This window comes from Chionomys nivalis, chromosome 14 (assembly GCF_950005125.1).
Source record: "Chionomys nivalis chromosome 14, mChiNiv1.1, whole genome shotgun sequence".
NCBI lineage: Eukaryota > Metazoa > Chordata > Mammalia > Rodentia > Cricetidae > Chionomys > Chionomys nivalis.
In genome coordinates this window covers 39,074,653-39,092,193 of record NC_080099.1, presented here as the reverse complement: position 1 = coordinate 39,092,193, position 17,541 = coordinate 39,074,653, and the positions used below count along the sequence as shown (strand labels likewise).

At 38.2% G+C, this 17,541-nt stretch overlaps 1 protein-coding gene across 3 annotated transcripts in view; it reads right to left on the bottom strand.

Moving 5' to 3' along the window:
* Positions 1 to 12,814, bottom strand: part of Jakmip2 (janus kinase and microtubule interacting protein 2) — a 150,169-nt gene extending 137,355 nt beyond the window's left edge. For 2 of the 3 annotated variants that reach the window (XM_057788523.1, XM_057788525.1), the window contains exon 1: positions 12,550 to 12,814. The gene's annotated coding sequence lies outside the window, so the exon portion shown is untranslated. Of the gene's footprint in view, positions 1 to 1,239; positions 1,452 to 12,549 lie in introns of all 3 variants that reach the window. The other variant, XM_057788524.1, reaches the window with a different exon arrangement.
* Positions 12,815 to 17,541: the final 4,727 nt, after the last annotated feature.

The window sequence follows — 17,541 nt, the reverse complement described above, 5'->3', positions numbered from 1 at the left end:
TCCATTTTCCCTCACTTTCTGGGTTACGCCTTCTGTGTTCAATGAAGAAAACGAATAATGATGAAAGAGTCCCTTGACTGTGACCGGAATCGATGTATTTAATGTGCTTTCTGATATTTACTGTTCAAGTGTTCGCACCAGATTTATATGCAAGTCAGGGTTCAAAGGGGGAGATAGCTTTAGAGAGTCAGTCATAGTTTTCCCTGTAGGGTGTGACGGTCAAGCTCTCACATCTTCATCCTGCAGCCTGTTTCCCAACACAGCGTATGATGGGGATTCACATATGCTGAGATTCAGAACATGGCAAGTTACGATGCTGCCAAGAGCTCTGTCTGTGTGCTGTCCTTCTGTCTGCTTTATTTTAAATGCTACGTTCTGCATTGTTTCCTGAGTAACGGACGTTTGTGACTTGATTCTGGGTAGCTGTACCATCCTGTTTTAATGTGGAGGCAGGAGAGTTTACAACCCCTCTCTCCATTTAGTACAGTAAACAGAATCTTCACAAATTCATCTTGCCTTTACTAACAGGCCTTGATGGTTGCTCCTCATCACGTGACCTTGTGCATGTTTTCATTCTCCCTCACCGATTTGCTGATGTGCCAGGCAGTCAGGCCTCTTAATTTTGGTCCCTAAGTGCTTTCTGCTTGTTGTACTTTGATGCTGGAATCTGAATCATCCCATTCACTTCTTACTCCTCCACAAGTACACCTAACTTAGAACACAGTGCTGGGTGCTAGGATCATTTTTAGATTCAATTTCTGTATGTGTTATAAATCAGGAACAGAGATCTAGAGAAGACCCATTTGAACTCAGTTGAAAGAATATTTTAAAATGCTGTTAGTTGAAAATGTTCAAACATGTCTCTTGTTCATAACTGAGCAGGTTTACTAGACGATTGTAGAGTAAAATATGCTGATGATGTCACAGTACTCCTGCGTCTTTCTGCCCTGACTTATGCGTGTTTCCTGAGCTGTGTGGTGATGGGTTGGTACAGATGCCCCATCTAGGGCTGAGAACTCATAATCACTTCTTCATAGTGATTTAAACAGTAGTGTATCTCAGCATTAACTATCTATCTGCAAGCTTCTCTTACCAAAATTGGGAACAGCACAAATCCTAGCATATAAACACAAATATTGAGAAGGCAGCTTGAAAACATGATCATCTAGAAAAACAATATCAATAGGCTCTCTCTTGGGGCATATGGCTTACCTACCCATGGTTTTTGACAATACTTACAATAACAGGCATGAACTCCCTCCTATGGAAGAAACCTTAAATCCAATTAAAAAGTGGTGGGTTAACCCCATATAGTCTTGCCACAATTGTAGCAGTGGGTACATCTTGCCAGGCAGGTGGTTATTATAGCATGTGGGATCCAGCTCTGGATAAGATCACTGTTGTCTTTTTGCTTCCTTCAACCTGCATAGTACCATCCAGCACTATAAATTCTAAACAAAAAGAATGATTTCCTGGTCAGTTAAATGTTGATTTCTCTGTATCTTGCAAATAAAACATATGGTCTCTTTGGCTACATGGTCTTACCATCTAAATGTGGGGCACAACCTAGAGCAATGACAATGACCTAAATTCTCTTGGATGCCACTAGGGCCTCCCTGACCAATGACTCATAAGGAGGTAACCCATGACTGTTACTGAGATTTTCATGTTACATAAGATTTCATTACTTGTGTCTTCTGAGAGCAGCATGGTTCACTAATGTGGGATACTTCTGTTCAAACACATATATACTTTTGCAATTAGCTTACAAACCAGTAGAGCCTTAAACGGCTTCTTCCTACATTCTTAGTTTTGATTACCCATCCCTTACCCCTTCCTTCACTCCTCCCTCTCTTTCCATACCCACTCAACCAGTATTTTCTCCCTGTTCTTTCAGGTCACTTTCTGCCCTACCAAATTCTCTTATATATTTTTTTCAGATTGCAAGATTGCAGGCTTCCAAGTAACCTCTTCATGCACACTTCATTTTGGCTGACCCTTTCCTTGACTCTTTGTTTCCTAGTCTTTATCATTCTACTGTGTCTGAGTCTTCTGCCCCCCAATGTACCCATCTCTTATTTCCATTTCATCTGTACTCTACTTCCAAAATGTTTCCCCACTCTGTGCCAGCAGTCCACTTCTAGTTTCCCCAGTTTAAAAACATGTTAAATGGCCAAAGGATTTAAATGCACACACACACACACACAGACACAGACACACACACACACACACACACAGTGGAGCACAGCACATAATGACTAAACACATAAAAAACATAAAATTGGATTTTAACTGAGTCTTACTGGATTACACTGGGATTTTTGTTTGTTTGCTTTTGTTTATCAAGACAGGGTTTTACTGTTTAGCTCTGACTGTCCTGCAACTTGCTTTGTAGATCAGGCTCACAGAGCTCCGCCTGCCTCTGCCTACTGAGTACTGGGATTAAAGGCGTGCGCCTCCACCACCTGGCTGCAATGGAATTTTATATCCAGCAGTTCTCCTAACTGCTATCAACAAAAATCATGACACTGATACTAATAAAAAGTAGATTGAAAGCCAAACAAAAGTAAGAACTTCAATTTTCAAGAAGTTAAATGTTTTGCCACACAGACTATCAAATAAATTATATCACTGAGATTAAAACTATGTTGGAGACAGGATCATTTTCCTCAAAACTATAGGATGATATCCTATGAGTAAGTAACACCATGGAGAGTCTGGAACTTGCCCTCTGCTTTCTGTTGCTTGCCAGAAACATTGTGGCTTTCTCTGGGGACCAGATTAAAAACCTGTTATCTAGGAATAAAACTTCCATCTTCCATAATTCCTGCAAAGTTGCTCTATACAGTCAAGTGTTTTTATAAACTTTATTCACTTAAGTGATAAAATTTTTCCTTCATAATATTTAAAAATCACAGAAAACACACATGAAAAAAATTATTACCTTAACCCCATCAATTAATTTCTGTTAACATTTTTATTTAAATTATTTTGCTTTTAATGTGTGTGTGTGTCTGTGTATATATGTCTGTGTGTCTCTGTGTATGTGTGTGTTTGTCTGTGTGTGTGTGTATGAGATTTCTTCTTTACAAAATTGGGATTAAATTCTATGTTTTGATTTTTTAAATTGGATTTTAAGATTAAAAGTTACATTTTACAATTTTTCCTAAATATCACTAAGCATTTTCATTTTTTACAGCATAGTATCTAGATAAGTTACCTGAATTTTTATTGTTGTAGGTCAAAATTAATTTGCCCTGTAGACCCATTAATCTGATTAGTATACACTGACAAGCAAGTAAAAAAAAAACAAAAAACAAAAAACAAGAAATGAAAACATTCTACACAGAATCAAAATGAAGCAAGTGCTCAACAAATTTAACTTCTTTCCTCCCAATTTAAATAACTTATGGGAAAGAAGTAATTTTCCTGTTAGTATTTATTATATTTAGAACATGCCAGCTATATTTGTTAGTAAGAGGGCCTTAGCTACTCTCACTTGTTATTGGAGTGAATTCATTTACTTGAATTATCCAGAGTTTTCCAAACTGTGGATCTCCTTCTTCTTCCAGAAAGAGAAGTTGAGTCAATACTGAGTCTGAAACAAGTTTCAGAGAGAGCTGGGGAGGGGTCATCTTGGGAGAAGCCCATCTCCTCAACAATGCACACTCTGCTCTCACCATTGACATCAAAATGTCCTTTCTATAGTCACATGATGTCTAAGCACATTAAGGATGTGGTTTGCAATGGCATCAGGTGAACCAAGGATGGATCAATTCCGCTTAGATTACCACTGGCTATATAGTCCAAGATTGATGTTCCGAAGCAAGACGATTATACAAAAGATAGCTAACATTTCAAAATGTCCAGATGGGAGGGAAGGTGCAAGAGGCAGGAGACTGGTGACTGATTGGAGACACACACCTTCCCTCCTTACTACCTTTTAGGGTGTTTGACTAAATCACCTAAGCTTGGTTCCCTACTCTATAAGTAGAAAAGCAGAAAAGCATCCACCACCATCCAGAGAAAGGAAGCCATGTATGTGTCCTCAGTGATGTAGGCAAGTGTGGTCCTAACCTGACTTTGACAATGAGCTCTTTCAAAGCTAAACGGGATGAAAACGTGAAGGTCACAGAGGATCTACACCCTATGCTGCATGCTGATGCTCTCCTTTCCCTCATTTCTGAGTGCAGCATTGCAACCCACAGATGTAAAATGCAGACAGTCTAGGTAACAAGACAGCAAGAAGCAAACCATTTCCTCCATGGAAAATTAACCGGGAGGGCACTTCTTTGCCCACTCCATGTTTAAAATCTAGGTTCTATTTTTTAATTGTTTCATCCTCTGAGTCAAAAAGCTGTAAATTCTAAATGCTATGGGTGATCTTCTTAAATGAAGTTCTCTCAAAGTAAGAGGAGACTGGGGCTTAAGATAGTGTTCAGTTGTAGGAAATCAGTTAACACATGAAAGAGCCTCTGCCTGACACCAAGCACTGCAAAAAAGAAAAACAAACAAACAAACAAATGAAAGTCAAATTTAAAAGTCTTCTTGAATAGAGCAGACACCCAAGTATCCTCGAACATACAAAATCCAGTTAGTGGTCTATTAATTATCATTTAAACTATGCTAAGTAGTTTATATCAGAACTCCACAGAAATCAGTGGAGTTGGGTGTTATTTTGGCTTTTGATTTGTGAGTCACTACATGATGGGAAAGTACTGAGAATTTCAGAGTGTATGTTTTTCATAAGTAGAATTATCTAGAAGCTCCATGAGTAGTGTAGTTTGGAGTCTATCATACGCATTTTTAAAATATCCAAATCCTCTCTCTTTCTTGTCAGTGCTGGCTAGCTAAACCCAAAAGTTGTTCTTTCTCATGGGAGCTCCCTGCACAGACTTTTAATAAATTCCCTGCTTGTTATCATTCTATAAAACACAATTGTCAAAGGCCAAGAATGGATGCAGCTCAGTGGGTAGGCATTGGTCTCATGTATATAAGACCCAAATACCCCCCCCTCACACACACACACACACAGTCACTCACAAAATTGTTGATTTGTTGGTTTTGAAAGGACTCACTGGTAGAATGTTTTCATAGCCTAGATTTTACAGAATTGCACTCATTTTTAAAGTTTAAATGTTCCCATCAGTGGTCTATCATTAAAATCTAAACACTCTATTGTCTTGAATAGTATGTTCAAATCAGTTACCTTTAACCTTAGCACACAATTTATGGCCAAGAGTGGAACAGTGATGACGACAGGATAAGATTTTTTTTTTTTAAAGGTGTTTCTCTCTATGAAACTCTGCACAGGAAGGCTAGAAAAGAATCGTGGGTTAGAAACATTTGTTGGGTTTACATTTATAATGCGGTTATGCTGAGAAGTAGTTTCCAGGGGGAATATTTCCAGTTTGAAGCAGAAGGCAGGATGAAAATATCACCTTCTTTTCCGTAAGCACATGCTCACAGACTTTTTTAGACATAATACTCTCAGCAAAGTTTTGTTATTGAAAATAATAGCAATGAGTTGTTTTCTGACCAGATAGTGTCAGCTAAGCTTCGTTAGATTTTTTTGTTTATATTTTAGCTATAATTCAATTCAGAATTACAAAGATGACAGGAAACACCATGACCCTTAAATGTTGAAAAGCAATAAAGGCCCTTTCTTTTTCCTTAAGTTTTGCTGTACTGACAAGTTTCCATCAATATAGATTGGTGGTCCCAATAGCTGGATTGTCTGTTTCAATGTCTACCAACTACAGCCATCTCTTCCACAAGGTCACCCTCATTATATTTCACTTTAATATCTTCATGAAAGCAGAATCCTTTATATATATATATATATATATATATATATATATATATATATATATATATATATATATGTTGCAACATACATTTCTATTTTGACTTGCCTTGAATATAGATATGAAAGAATAGTTTATAATTGTTAAATTTAGTTGAGTGACTTTCTAGAATAGTAGAGATGTGGCTGTGTAGCACGCCAGTAGATGCTAATAATAATCAAATTACAGGCTCATTTTAATCAATTATAGCAAATTTAAAGGCATAGCCTGAATATTGTCATCTTCAACTTAAAATTCAGTTTCAAAGAGAAATAAAAGGAACCACAGAAGTGTCCACAGTGCTTGTTACATCACAGAACACAATGAATAATCTTTCATGGTGGATTTCTAAATGATTTGATTTGTAGATTTAACAGTTTGATTTTCTCCTTCAAAAATCATAACAACAACCTATTACTATTACTATAAACTATTACTCCTGTGAATACAATCTATTCTGTTTTTACAGATTATTTATTTGGAATACTGGAGACTAAATACTGGGTCTGTCACATGCTAAACAAATGCTTTCCACTGGGCAACGTCCCAAGCACTACAGGTCACATTAACAAGATGAGATTCTGAAGGTTTCACAGTGGAAATTTCTTCTGAAATAAGAGGCCAAAGCCTTTTCAGGACACTCTCCAGTCTGTCAGCCCACCGATCCCTCAGCTTCTTAGCCTGCCAATCAGCCAGTCATTATGGAGTACATAAGTGATATTTACATTATTAATCAGTGAATACGATATTTTAATCCTTTGCTCTCAGAAAGCTTATACTCTCATGGATGGAAAGTAACTTTTTCTAACATCATAGCGATTTCTCTATACTATAAAGGAAGCAGCATGCAGGGACCAACCCAGGGTATACCCAGGAAAAGTCTAAACAGTTCTACATACAGTTTGGACTTGAAGTGTAGGAGGTAAAAGGCCCATTGACATCTAGACTCTGAATGTAGGGAGATGCAACCACTCAGTTTTTGCTAAGAGTGGGAGTCAAATGACCAAGCTCTTATTGAAAAGCTTATATATGTTTAATTAACACAATGAAAACCAAATGATGGATATGCAACTTGGTTTATTTTGGAAACTCCAAGACAACTGATATATTTGAACCTATTTCCATAAAACATTGGACCTGCCACAGAAGCTAAAGCTACAGTACATAGCACTATCACACTGAAGAAATTGATGTGGTGCTGAAGGAGACTTCTACGTTTTGTTCTTTAATTGTTGCTGATGCCTGTACTTCATGAATCTCCTAGTGATTCTGGCAGGGATTTATTTCACTGGCTTTGGCTTAGCATTCATTCATTAACAGCAGACAACAGATGACCAATGTTAATTTAACACCACTGTAAGATCCAGTGGCAGGTAGGATATAGAACTAGAATTTCCAAGAATAATGCTTGCCTCACAGCTGCTGTAAATCAAGCAGGACCTACTACATAATAAGTATTTAAAAGCAAAGTATAAGGACTCCTAAGTAGTGGGGGGCAGGGCATCAAAAAATGCACAGAGAGTAAAAATTTAACAGAGACTTAATGACATGAAAAGATGACCACCACATATAAAGTAAAAGAAATATAATCAATGTATAGAAAATGGGTCACTTGTGAAATTGTGTGTCTGAGTGTGTGCCTATGTGTAAATAGGGAAAAAATGGAAAGTGAATATTCACCTATATTAAAAGCAATTATTTCTTAATAGTAAGGTTACAGATGCTTTTTTTCATTTTCCTTTTATAAGTTCCTGTATTTTTGCCCTGCACAATAAAAATATATAATTTTAAAGTGAACATCACCAAAAGACACAATTAATTGTATGAGTAAAACGTGCCTTAAGTAGATTATCTTCATTGCAATGGTCTCAGCTTTATTACAGCTAATTCATTCCGAAGAGTACTTTTCCCAGAGAGGAATGGTAGTTTAAGAAGCACCATTTGCTGCTTGGCTACAGTTGAATTACCAACAGTCACATAAAATGCATGCCATGTTATTAGTAGTAATAACAACAACAATAGTAACAACAGAAAAGTCAGCCACGTGGCAGATTTCTATTATCCTAAAACCCAGATTACTGAACCAGGATGAAAGCAATTTCTTACTTTAAAAAAAATATAAACTTTATTGTTAAAAAAAAAAAATCTTGCAAACAAAAATACCACATGCCACAATTAACGAGACCTGAACTCTATATAACTCAATAAACAGCTGCACCATTAAATTAGGTCTTTGGAGCACAGGCTGTGGAAATTTACATTAAATTTTACACTTTCGGTATCAAATGTATCCTGTGCACTCACCCACCATCAGAAACAAAATATTCATGGCAGAATTGGGAAGCAACCAGCTTTGCCTCCTCTTTTCATTGCTCTTCCCCATTATCTGAATTCGCCCCTGCATTCAGGATAGCAATTTCAAAGCTAGCCTGGGTTGTATAGCAAGTTCTAGGTTAATACTGACTGACTGTGTAGCAAGGCTCCATCTCATGCAAAAATATATATATATACATATATATATGAATATTTTAAGGCAAATTTTTGACATTTGATATTTTAAATGTATAAAAGTGGTTGTCTAAAGAAATGTCAGAGTTATCAAACTTAGAATCACTTATTTTTGTTATAGATTATCACTTTGTAATCTTCAGAATAAGTAGGTAGAAACGGCACAACTCTTCTTAAGATCCAGGACCCATGAGAATCTTAATTTGGTCCCAAGTGCAAGGAAAACAATGTTACTTCCCGATCTCTATGTCTTTAGAAACCAAACAACACTTGGTTATAAAATAAACGCCTACTAGTCTGACTTCTTCTTGGTCAATGCCTCTGTGCTTCTGTGAATTATTAAGAATCTCAGATTTTTCTCCAAAATATACTAGTGACATCTTTTGTTTTTTTAGAAAATTTCTTATATGCATTCAATTTGTAAAAATCAGTGTCCAAAAGCAAATGAGAGTGTCTGTAATATTCAAACCTAAATCCAAATATAAAGGAACACACAGTGCAGACTTAGTGTGTTCTATGTTAGAAGTCAAATCTTGATGTTAATTTATTAAGTTTTCTGACATGAAAGATTCTGGTTCATAAGACTTGCGATGTATCCCCTGTTCGATTGTTTTCTAAACACAAACTTGGACAAGTTTAGCTTCTCTGAATCAATTTTCACTTATTAAAAACAATCAAAGAAACAGCAAACAGAACTTTTCCTGATGCAATAAACTGCTCGAATTTAAAATTAAAGTGACTTTGAGAAGGACAAAAGATTATATTCACATAAGGTGTATTGGTAATTTGAATAGTAACTATACTGTTTCATCATTAACTGCCTCGCTTTTGTGTATCGCATATCCTCCAAGGAAATTTTATGTAGCTAGTGTATGCAAACTCTCCTAATCAGATAAGACCTCTACAAATAGTTGTGAGCAAATTGATTACTTCACTCTGTTTGAAAAAAACATTTTAATTAATGGAAACATAGAGGCATATGTAAATGGAGGAGTAACTGATCTCTCTGAGTGAAAACCAAGTATTATCTAGTTTATTTCTACGCTAACACTGAAACTTCCAAGATAAATTTGATTTTCTTTTAGCTCTTATTGTGAGAAAATAAAGAGCATTAAACTTTTTATGAATTAAAGAAAACAGAAAGTAGTTAACTATCCAAATATAAGCTTTCAGCCTCCTAGAAGGAGATTCACATTGTGGAATCAAAATTACAGAATGTTCTGAGGTCATTGGAAGACACTGGAAACATCACATCATAAAGCAGGAAATTAAATATGAGTTTCAATTATAACAAGTTTTAATAAAGGCTTACATACAAATAAAAATATTTAACCTAATATTTCATCAAGAGTGATTTTTTCAAGACATTGTTTGAACAAAAGGTAGTTAACTTTTCCATCATCCCTTTAAACACACCTTAAAACAATAAATTATACATAGTGATCATATAATTTTTTTCTAACAACAACTTGATAATCTTGAATTATTGTATCTAAACCCCAGTGAGATATACTACAGCTTTCAAAATCAGCCATACAATGGAGAGTCAATTTAACACAATTATTACTCTCTATGAAGTTGCTGGTAAGCAAAGACACAGGCGAATTCCTACACCCTGTTTCCAGATAGATGATCAATCACTTTCTTTTAAAATATCCAGATTTGACTATTAGAAACTTATTACAAAATGGAGTCTACAACCACAAATGTCCAAGTATCCAATGCCAAACAGCTAATCTAAACTCTTCAAAGTACAGTTTAGGTTTACTCGAGTAAGTTCGGCATGCTTTCAGGAATACATATGTATGGTCCATCCCAGAGAAGTGCTTATCTAGATCATAAACTAGGATCCTTAAGGACAGAAGGGCACACATGGCTATCCACACAGACTGTGAAGAACTATGCTGTGTGTATCTAATCTTAATTCTTTCTGTGAAGCTGAAGCCCACTGATCATATTCCAGACTCCAAAATGTAACAATTGTCAATGTCCTTCACAAAAGCAGAAGCTTATATGAAACCACTGATAGCCGTGTCTCAATTTCCCCTCTTCTGGATTAAATAGTTCCAGTTATTTGTCCTTCTTCAGAGACAGATTCTGGCTCTATTATTGAATCCACCAACAGTGAGTTTTCTAAGCCATGACCTACGATGATATGAGTCTCTTCAAACTGTATCAACTTGGTCCATAAAACCACATTCAAATTCAGTAGAAAAGAAATAAACCAAAGTGCCAGGATGCCTGCTTCTCATTTATGAAACATGTTTTACCTTTTAATAGTTTACTGTCGACATTTGGAATTTTATTTTAGGAAGTCAAAATTTATCTTTAATAATACAGTATAAAATGGGCTATGCTTTTTTCACAATAACATACAAGCCCAGTACCTCCTTTCTTGACCTACTTTATATAGTTCCTATAATTAGGCACATGGTAGCAAGAGTTTACAAATACACATGATACATGAGCATATTAAATTGAATCACTAAATGTCATTCTTATCTATAAACCAAGTAAAATAATTCTCAAGAAAATAAAACTAAAATCCCCATGACATAAAATTATAAATTAGAGGTAAGTGTGCCAAACAAAATGAAAGATTAAAGTGAAAAGAATCTATCATTTTGCATTATAAGATACAGTCTAAATGGCAGTTGGAGGATACATTTGATGCATGTAATATTACTAATACACTTTTACCTGAAAGGATTTTTCTGGCTTTAGTTCAATGAAATCCATTATCCTAGGTGGTAATGGAGCCTGGTATGTTCCAGTCTCAGGCATCGATGTCTCCTGAGCTGCCTTCAAGCCTTAGCACAGTGAAAGGTCAAGCAGATACCGGCAAGCATTTATAAGCTACAATTGCCCCCATTCCAGCTACGAGCCACAGCCTCCTGCCAAGCTTTGCTCGCCGTCGTTCACTTCATTGTATGAGCAGGCTAATTCAGAAATGGCTAGCCTGGGGTCCTTGAGGACACTTAGGATTTTAAAGCCATCCTGCTTCCCTACTTAATCACTTACAGGAGCCATACAAGGACGGAACGTTAGAGAGAGCTAGAAAATGGTGGTGGGCACTGAAGGAATGGGCAACAAATATCAACACAATTAAATAAAGCAAATACTGCTCACCTGCCAGCCCAACTGTGCTGCTTGAGGCTCGCCACACAGATTTGAAAAGGGTCGGTCAGAATTCCAAGAAAACCAGTCTGTTTCAACATTTATTCGAGAAGATGCAATATGCTAAATAACACTCCAAGCCACCTCCCTTTCCCATCATTGTAAATTCGGGGCCCTCAACATAGGCCCACAAACCCAATTAAAAATAGCCAGACTGTGAATTGGCATCTAGTTCTCTAATACAGAGCAAACGGCAGGCATCTGTCCTAATTGGCCACGGTGAACCTAAGGGCCAATAACAAGAACAAATGCCAAATTAATCCAAATGAAGTCTATGAATAATAATACAAACCAGAAGCACAGATCCTAAAACATGCAATTACTTCCAAGAATGCAAAGGCATAAATAAACCATAAAATGATCATAAATCAAGCATGCTATGCATATAAATACACTCCATAAATGCAACACACCTGCAAAGTAACATGTGCACATAGGATGTCTATGTATGTAGATATGTATGTTCACCTATACATAAATATACATCCTGAAAAAGGAACTCTGGATTCCAGAAACGGTTTTTCAACAAGAATGTGTTAAAGTGTGCATCAGAATGCCTAATTCTGGGACTGCCTTAGCAAAAGCAAAATCACCTTATAATTAGGCCAATAAGGTTGAGACACCAAATGTGTTTTTGAGGGAAGGCCCAACCCTGTTTGTGAGACCTGCAAACGAAACGGTAGCTTTCAGCTACATCCTCTTCTTGCTAGCGCCTTTCCACCCCCTGAATTTGTTGCTAAGCTTGAGAGGAAAGGAATCTCGTGCTTCGGTTGGTATTCGGAGCCAGTTTGTGATAAAAAATCAAAACATCATTTTTCCCCCAAAACACAAGAGGATGCCGCTCACTTCTCTCCCCAGCAACCTTGCTCTCTCTCCATCCTCATCTCTGTTTCCACACCCCCAACCCCCCTCCTAGTCTGAGACGCGAGTCATTGTTTAAGTCTAGGCCACAGATACCTACACAAGTCATTTAAAAACCAGCTAGATGAAGAAGGTAGCCCCATTGCCTCCTACTCACCATGCTGAGACCAGGAGAAGATGCTGGAAGGAGGGAGAGCTGCAAACTGAATCCATTTTCCTTGTGACCGAGTCGGATGCAGCCTCTGAAGCCAACATCAGCAGCGGCTGCTGGGATTTTTTTCCCCTCCCTCTCTGGTTAGCAATGGTGCGACAGGAACCACCCTTTCCAGCTTCACTAGAGTACCAGCAGTAGAGGCGGCAACAGCGGCAGCAGCACCATCACTTGAGCCTCCTCCCTCTTGGAGGATGGTGTGAGCTCAGAATCAGCCAGGAACTTGCAGCAGACACCTCCTCAGGCTCCTCCTTTCCTCCCCCACCCCCACAGCCCCACCCCTGCTGCGGTAGAGGCAGCCGGCCTGGCAGCTGCTGGTTGCCATGGCAATGACCAATTGCAAGTGGCAAGCTAAGGGGGAGGGGAGGGGAGCGAATCAAGCTGCTGGGGCTGGAGTAAAACTCAGTCTCTGCCTCTGAGATGCTCTTGGTCTCGCCTAAGGTAAGCTTCAGGTAGTTTGAGAGGCGCCAAGGGTGAAAAGGCACTGGGAAAGAAGACCTCAAGTTGAATCTAAGTGGAAATATACCAAACGGTTTCACATTTGTTTGTATTGTTTATAAATTTTAGATAAAGCATATTACATTTCTATTGGAAAAAATAAATGAGAAGATTATATGGGGTGAGGGGAGACTGTTATCACTTCAAAGTTCTGCGTCCTTGGTAGCATCTTTTGCTCAATGCCACTCAAGGTTGCTAAAACAAAATTAAACTGCTGAGCTTTGCAATAAACCAGGTAACTGCTGCGTGACTTTACGTGTGGTCCAGTTTGTTCTCAGGTCATTTGATTTCACCATTTTTCCAACTTGTCGTCTGAAAAGGACCTGGCGTTATTATCCCCCCCCCCCCTCGCGCCGTCCAGGAAAAGGAAGTTAGAGCAAAACAAACAGGAAATACCTTTGGACAACCCAGGTTCTCAGCAGCACTAGACAGTGGACAGTTCCAAACCTATCTGGTTTCAGACTCCAGGAGCAAACATAATCAGCAAGCAATTCCCTGCTATTTTCATGGATGCCCTTTAGGAATTCCAAAGCCAGATGGTAGTCTGGGTGGTAGGTAGAAGAAAAGCAAGGGAATTTGCAGTGCTGTGTTCTGTTTCTAACCATAAATTATAGATGACACTAGAATTTGTCTCAGGCAGCAGTTGTTAAAGATTGATTGAGATAATGCACTAAAAGCCCTTGGCGTGTAGTAAGCATACAGTAAATATTTACTATTATTAGGGAGAGTTGTAGAGAGGTATGCCGCAGACAGCACTTAATCTAAAAGCTTTCAGGGAAGGTTTTAACAGTTCCAGGTAAGGAAGAAGATACTAGGTGTATGATAGCTGTGGTGGCTGATGATGGTGGTGGCGGTGGTGGCCAAGGATGACTGTCCTAAGAGGTTCCATGTCCTTTTAAATCTGACAAATTAAAACACTGTAAATCTTGGAGAATGAAGCCAAATTTTTCAGACTGGCGTACAAATAAAATAAATGACAACACTGTAACTAAACTAGAGTCGTCTAACATTTGAGTTTGTTCTACTATCCATCTTTCTGCCATTCCTGCACAGAACAACTAATCTTTATGCTAATTCATGCAAGTTCAAGTGAATTGACACAGACCGCAGAGATACTAGTAGTCCAGGCTCCGTTTCTACTATTTACTAAAACTATGTTTTAAGGCAAGTTTAACTTTCCTGAACCTATGTTCAGTTTTTCATTTATATATTGGATATACTTACAAACCATCATGAGTCATTGTAAGAACTAAGTTGATGTATGTAAAGCATTGGTGTGATATCCAATGCACAGTATCTCTGTGTTAAATATTGTTTATAATTATTGCTACTTATTCATAGGCAATAAATTTGAACACAGAAGAGGATTTTATTTTCCTGGAAAGGTCTTCTTGCCACAAGCATGTTCTGATAATGCTGACTTAGAAGTGACCAAGTGTTCAAGAGAAGGGCACAGCTCATTGTTAGCATTTGATATCTGAGTCCCCTCTGAGGAGAGCCTGTCTCCCGACTCAGGCAGATAGCAGCCCTGAGCTCCTGTGTGAGCCTCAGCAGTCACACACAGCCTGCTGACATTTCCAAACCCCCACATATGAGTGCTGTACCACAGGAGGGAATGGTTTTCCACACTTCACTTCTTTTTGTCTTCTTTGTATTTCATTTCCTTCTGTCCCCTCAGAGGTGGTCTCAAGAGAAAAGAGAGGAAGAAGCTGTTGGCTATAAAGCCAAGACTATAGGAATGGCAGAGCCAGACCATTTCCAGAGCATTTCACTGTATGTACCACGACCTGATCCTGCCAAGGAAGGAAGGCCTGGGGGACTCTGACATCCTTGGGAAATGTTTGGTGTTTGAACAACTTTCCGACGTAACCACTTTAAAACACCCATGTCTTCTCCTCTGCCCTACCATCCTTCTTGGTATGTCCACACAGCACACTCATTGTTTGTTAGTAGTTTACTTTAAACATTTTAAAATTCCTTCTGATTAGCTTCATCTATGTCTACTAGTTTTTCTTTTTAATGAAATGTGTTTCTGACTTCAACAGAACATGGGAAAATCTTAAAAAACTAAAGAGGTTGGCCCCGGAGCCAACAAACTTATCAAAAGATACTCAGACTGGAGGATTATTAGTTCCGACTAACTGTAAGAACCAAACAACAACAATAACAACAAAGCAGAGAAAGTAATGACTCCTTAGAACGAACCCAAAGGCCAATTGTTCACAAAATACCACAACTAAATGTATAATCATGATTTTAATTAAGAAAAGAAAAATTAAAGTTTCACTCCTCCCTGTTATTGCTTTAATTCAATATATTATAACATATATCAATGTGTTATAATTATAGCATAGCATGCTATAATAAATTGCAAAATATGATATGGTTTAATATAGTTACTACAGTATATTCCATAATAACACATTTAAGGTACCATATAATTTTAATAATGCACTTTTGTCTTAGTTAGGGTTTCTATTACTGTGAAGAGACACTATGACCACGGCAACTCTTAGAAATGAAAACATCTAATTGGGCGAGCTTACAGTTTAAGAAGAGAGACTGAAACTGAGGGGGCCTGGTTGAACATCTGAAACCTCAAAGCTCACCCTGAGTGACACACACTTCTTCCAGCAAGGCCACACCTACTCCACCAGGGCCACACCTCCTAATATTGCCACTCCCTATAAGTCTGTGGGGGGAGGACATTTTCATTCAAACCACCAAGCCCGATGAAGTGAGTGTGATCTCTAGGACTACATGGTCAAAGGAAAGAACAAACTCCTATAACTGCAAGTTGTCTTCTGGTTTCCTCATGTGCATCATAACATTGGCATAGCAAGGAAAACACAGACACACAACCACAATTCACATTACACAAAATAAACAGACAACTGTATAAGCAGCAATGTAACTAGAGACTGGCTCGGTGGGTAACAGACTTGCTGAACAAGCATAAGGACTGAATTCAGATTCCAGCACCTATATAAAAGCTGGATGTGACAGAACTCAACTATAACCCCAGCATCAGCATCAGGGGGGCAGAGATAGCCAGAGCATGGGAATTTGCTGGCTGCCAGCCTAGCTGAAATGGCAACCTCCAGGTCCAACAAGAGATCCTATCTGAAAAAATAAAATGGTGAGCAGAAGAGGATCCTTCAATATCAGCCTCCGACCTTCACACATGCAAACCCTCATATCCATGTGCACACCAACATATACTACACACAAAGAATGCGTGCACACACACAGTCACACACAAATCATCCGGAGCCAGAATAATACAATCCAAACACAAATACATCTTAAAGAGACAACAAGAAGATAATGGCAGCAAAATCTTTAACAGAAGGAGATAGGAGGTGGCTCACTGGATGAAGTCCTTGTCGTGTATGTGAGAGGTCCCCCATTTTATCCTCAGCAACCATACAAAAGCTGGAAAAGGTGTGTGTGTCTGTAACCCAAGAGCAAGAGTTGTGGGTACAGAGATGGTCAGATTCCAAGACCTTGTTTACCAACCAACCTAGCTTTAACAGTTGGTTCTGGGGTCAGTAAAAGTCATATCATCAAAAAATAAGACATAGAAACAATCAAGGAAAGACATGGTGAGGGCAAGTTTTGATTGCTCTACAGGTGGTCAAAAGGACAGGTTCTATCCCCACCTTCACAGAGGGGGACACACATACACACAAACTCTGACATCAACTTAAGTCATCATCTGTGACATCTTAAGAAATGTATTCATGATAGTGAATGGTGGGTTTCATTTTATTTTATTTCTTCAAGTTCCCTCCCATTTTACTATTAGACCAAGATCAGGAAAATGCTCACTTCTTTACTGATGTATTGATTTAGCAAGCGTTACTGCTAGCTGCTGCTGAGTATTGACACTAAGTCCCAGGAATCTACCCACAAATCATAGCAAGAACACTCCATGAAGCTTAACATCTAAAGATAATTATGTGAGCAAGTTAAAAACGATGCTCAGAGCAGGGAACCCCACAAATGGATAAAGAAAAGATATAATTTCCTTTGAGAGGGTAGAGGATGTATTATTGGAGAAAATTGTGGGGTGGGATGGGAGCAGGCTGTTTCAGAGACAGGAAAGTGTGTGTGTGTGTGTGTGTGTGCGCGCACACACATACACAGACCCTGCAAGATAAAACATCCCTTGCTAGTCAATCTTCATTTAATCTTTAATCATCCTGGTTCCCAACACATTTGTGCACCAATTACATTGTGTTGAAAGGTATCATCTCCTGCAACTCTCAACACACACATAACATTCCTTCTGTCAATTTGTTTGGAGGATAAAGAATTATCAGTATCGAAGGATCTGTGAATATGTCAAGATAAAATGGAAGAAAAGCAATCAAAGGATTAGTTTTTTACAGTACAAAAAGAGACACAAGGCCGGGGACAATGACAGCTGTCCCATGA